This window comes from Lampetra fluviatilis, chromosome 4 (genome assembly GCF_964198595.1).
Source record: "Lampetra fluviatilis chromosome 4, kcLamFluv1.1, whole genome shotgun sequence".
Taxonomy (NCBI): Eukaryota; Metazoa; Chordata; class Hyperoartia; order Petromyzontiformes; family Petromyzontidae; genus Lampetra; species Lampetra fluviatilis.
The window spans coordinates 17,244,750-17,249,749 of NC_136278.1; positions in this window are offsets into that span (position 1 = coordinate 17,244,750).

Consider the following 5,000-nt stretch of genomic DNA (forward strand, 5'->3'; position numbering starts at 1 on the left):
TGGCGACGCAAAAATGAGCGATTTCCCAGCTCGAGAGAATTCGGCGCGAGAGAAACGATGCCCCGTAACGCACATGAGAGCAATCCGGGCCAATTTCTCCCGTTTGATGGGGTCTATGTGTAAAAATTTTGACTTTTTTGAGTGCAGGTGCAAATCTGCTGAAAAAGCCTGTGGAAGTTTCACGGCGTTCGTACGATATTTGGCGACGCAAAAATGAGCGATTTCCCAGCTCGATGGAATTCGGCGCGACAGAAACGATGCCCCGTAACGCACATGAGAGCAATCCGGGCCAATTTCTCCCGTTTGATGGGGTCTATGTGTAAAAATTTTGACTTTTTTGAGTGCACGTGCAAATCTGCTGAAAAAGCCTGTGGAAGTTTCACGGCGTTCGTACGATATTTGGCGACGCAAAAATGAGCGATTTCCCAGCTCGAGAGAATTCGGCGCGAGAGAAACGATGCCCCGTAACGCACATGAGAGCAATCCCGGCCAATTTCTCCCGTTTGATGGGGTCTATGTGTAAAAATTTTGACTTTTTTGAGTGCACGTGCAAATCTGCTGGAAAAGCCTGTGGAAGTTTCACGGCGTTCGTACGATATTTGGCGACGCAAAAATGAGCGATTTCCCAGCTCGATGGAATTCGGAGCGAGAGAAACGATGCCCCGTAACGCACATGAGAGCAATCCCGGCCAATTTCTCCCGTTTGATGGGGTCTATGTGTACAAATTTTGACTTTTTTGAGTGCACGTGCCAATCTGCTGGAAAAGCCTGTGGAAGTTTCACGGCGTTCGTACGATATTTGGCGACGCAAAAATGAGCGATTTCCCAGCTCGATGGAATTCGGCGCGACAGAAACGATGCCCCGTAACGCACATGAGAGCAATCCGGGCCAATTTCTCCCGTTTGATGGGGTCTATGTGTACAAATTTTGACTTTTTTGAGTGCAGGTGCAAATCTGCTGAAAAAGCCTGTGGAAGTTTCACGGCGTTCGTACGATATTTGGCGACGCAAAAATGAGCGATTTCCCAGCTCGAGAGAATTCGGCGCGAGAGAAACGATGCCCCGTAACGCACATGAGAGCAATCCGGGCCAATTTCTCCCGTTTGATGGGGTCTATGTGTACAAATTTTGACTTTTTTGAGTGCACGTGCCAATCTGCTGGAAAAGCCTGTGGAAGTTTCACGGCGTTCGTACGATATTTGGCGACGCAAAAATGAGCGATTTCCCAGCTCGATGGAATTCGGCGCGACAGAAACGATGCCCCGTAACGCACATGAGAGCAATCCGGGCCAATTTCTCCCGTTTGATGGGGTCTATGTGTAAAAATTTTGACTTTTTTGAGTGCAGGTGCAAATCTGCTGAAAAAGCCTGTGGAAGTTTCACGGCGTTCGTACGATATTTGGCGACGCAAAAATGAGCGATTTCCCAGCTCGAGAGAATTCGGCGCGAGAGAAACGATGCCCCGTAACGCACATGAGAGCAATCCGGGCCAATTTCTCCCGTTTGATGGGGTCTATGTGTAAAAATTTTGACTTTTTTGAGTGCACGTGCAAATCTGCTGAAAAAGCCTGTGGAAGTTTCACGGCGTTCGTACGATATTTGGCGACGCAAAAATGAGCGATTTCCCAGCTCGAGAGAATTCGGCGCGAGAGAAACGATGCCCCGTAACGCACATGAGAGCAATCCGGGCCAATTTCTCCCGTTTGATGGGGTCTATGTGTAAAAATTTTGACTTTTTTGAGTGCACGTGCAAATCTGCTGAAAAAGCCTGTGGAAGTTTCACGGCGTTCGTACGATATTTGGCGACGCAAAAATGAGCGATTTCCCAGCTCGATGGAATTCGGCGCGAGAGAAACGATGCCCCGTAACGCACATGAGAGCAATCCCGGCCAATTTCTCCCGTTTGATGGGGTCTATGTGTAAAAATTTTGACTTTTTTGAGTGCACGTGCAAATCTGCTGAAAAAGCCTGTGGAAGTTTCACGGCGTTCGTACGATATTTGGCGACGCAAAAATGAGCGATTTCCCAGCTCGATGGAATTCGGAGCGAGAGAAACGATGCCCCGTAACGCACATGAGAGCAATCCCGGCCAATTTCTCCCGTTTGATGGGGTCTATGTGTACAAATTTTGACTTTTTTGAGTGCACGTGCCAATCTGCTGGAAAAGCCTGTGGAAGTTTCACGGCGTTCGTACGATATTTGGCGACGCAAAAATGAGCGATTTCCCAGCTCGATGGAATTCGGCGCGACAGAAACGATGCCCCGTAACGCACATGAGAGCAATCCGGGCCAATTTCTCCCGTTTGATGGGGTCTATGTGTAAAAATTTTGACTTTTTTGAGTGCAGGTGCAAATCTGCTGGAAAAGCCTGTGGAAGTTTCACGGCGTTCGTACGATATTTGGCGACGCAAAAATGAGCGATTTCCAAGCTCGATGGAATTCGGAGCGAGAGAAACGATGCCCCGTAACGCACATGAGAGCAATCCGGGCCAATTTCTCCCGTTTGATGGGGTCTATGTGTAAAAATTTTGACTTTTTTGAGTGCAGGTGCAAATCTGCTGAAAAAGCCTGTGGAAGTTTCACGGCGTTCGTACGATATTTGGCGACGCAAAAATGAGCGATTTCCCAGCTCGAGAGAATTCGGCGCGAGAGAAACGATGCCCCGTAACGCACATGAGAGCAATCCGGGCCAATTTCTCCCGTTTGATGGGGTCTATGTGTAAAAATTTTGACTTTTTTGAGTGCAGGTGCAAATCTGCTGGAAAAGCCTGTGGAAGTTTCACGGCGTTCGTACGATATTTGGCGACGCAAAAATGAGCGATTTCCCAGCTCGATGGAATTCGGCGCGAGAGAAACGATGCCCCGTAACGCACATGAGAGCAATCCCGGCCAATTTCTCCCGTTTGATGGGGTCTATGTGTAAAAATTTTGACTTTTTTGAGTGCACGTGCAAATCTGCTGAAAAAGCCTGTGGAAGTTTCACGGCGTTCGTACGATATTTGGCGACGCAAAAATGAGCGATTTCCCAGCTCGATGGAATTCGGAGCGAGAGAAACGATGCCCCGTAACGCACATGAGAGCAATCCCGGCCAATTTCTCCCGTTTGATGGGGTCTATGTGTAAAAATTTTGACTTTTTTGAGTGCACGTGCAAATCTGCTGAAAAAGCCTGTGGAAGTTTCACGGCGTTCGTACGATATTTGGCGACGCAAAAATGAGCGATTTCCCAGCTCGAGAGAATTCGGCGCGAGAGAAACGATGCCCCGTAACGCACATGAGAGCAATCCGGGCCAATTTCTCCCGTTTGATGGGGTCTATGTGTAAAAATTTTGACTTTTTTGAGTGCAGGTGCAAATCTGCTGAAAAAGCCTGTGGAAGTTTCACGGCGTTCGTACGATATTTGGCGACGCAAAAATGAGCGATTTCCCAGCTCGATGGAATTCGGCGCGAGAGAAACGATGCCCCGTAACGCACATGAGAGCAATCCGGGCCAATTTCTCCCGTTTGATGGGGTCTATGTGTAAAAATTTTGACTTTTTTGAGTGCAGGTGCAAATCTGCTGAAAAAGCCTGTGGAAGTTTCACGGCGTTCGTACGATATTTGGCGACGCAAAAATGAGCGATTTCCCAGCTCGAGAGAATTCGGCGCGAGAGAAACGATGCCCCGTAACGCACATGAGAGCAATCCGGGCCAATTTCTCCCGTTTGATGGGGTCTATGTGTAAAAATTTTGACTTTTTTGAGTGCAGGTGCAAATCTGCTGGAAAAGCCTGTGGAAGTTTCACGGCGTTCGTACGATATTTGGCGACGCAAAAATGAGCGATTTCCCAGCTCGATGGAATTCGGAGCGAGAGAAACGATGCCCCGTAACGCACATGAGAGCAATCCCGGCCAATTTCTCCCGTTTGATGGGGTCTATGTGTACAAATTTTGACTTTTTTGAGTGCACGTGCCAATCTGCTGGAAAAGCCTGTGGAAGTTTCACGGCGTTCGTACGATATTTGGCGACGCAAAAATGAGCGATTTCCCAGCTCGATGGAATTCGGCGCGAGAGAAACGATGCCCCGTAACGCACATGAGAGCAATCCCGGCCAATTTCTCCCGTTTGATGGGGTCTATGTGTAAAAATTTTGACTTTTTTGAGTGCACGTGCAAATCTGCTGAAAAAGCCTGTGGAAGTTTCACGGCGTTCGTACGATATTTGGCGACGCAAAAATGAGCGATTTCCCAGCTCGATGGAATTCGGAGCGAGAGAAACGATGCCCCGTAACGCACATGAGAGCAATCCCGGCCAATTTCTCCCGTTTGATGGGGTCTATGTGTAAAAATTTTGACTTTTTTGAGTGCACGTGCAAATCTGCTGAAAAAGCCTGTGGAAGTTTCACGGCGTTCGTACGATATTTGGCGACGCAAAAATGAGCGATTTCCCAGCTCGAGAGAATTCGGCGCGAGAGAAACGATGCCCCGTAACGCACATGAGAGCAATCCGGGCCAATTTCTCCCGTTTGATGGGGTCTATGTGTAAAAATTTTGACTTTTTTGAGTGCACGTGCAAATCTGCTGGAAAAGCCTGTGGAAGTTTCACGGCGTTCGTACGATATTTGGCGACGCAAAAATGAGCGATTTCCCAGCTCGATGGAATTCGGAGCGAGAGAAACGATGCCCCGTAACGCACATGAGAGCAATCCCGGCCAATTTCTCCCGTTTGATGGGGTCTATGTGTACAAATTTTGACTTTTTTGAGTGCACGTGCCAATCTGCTGGAAAAGCCTGTGGAAGTTTCATCCGACGAAAAAAGCACGTTCTCGAGAAAGCAGGAGAGCTAAGTCATTCACAAATTAGCTGGATTTGGCTTGTGGTTCGTTTCCCAAGTAACAGAGCGGCATCAACCTTTAAGTGCACGCCAGTACATCCCCGTGGGATACAGGGGGTCTCGGCGGACTTTGCTCGGGGGAAAAACGTCGAGGTGAGCCGCCTGGCCATGCTGTTCATGGGTCTCTCC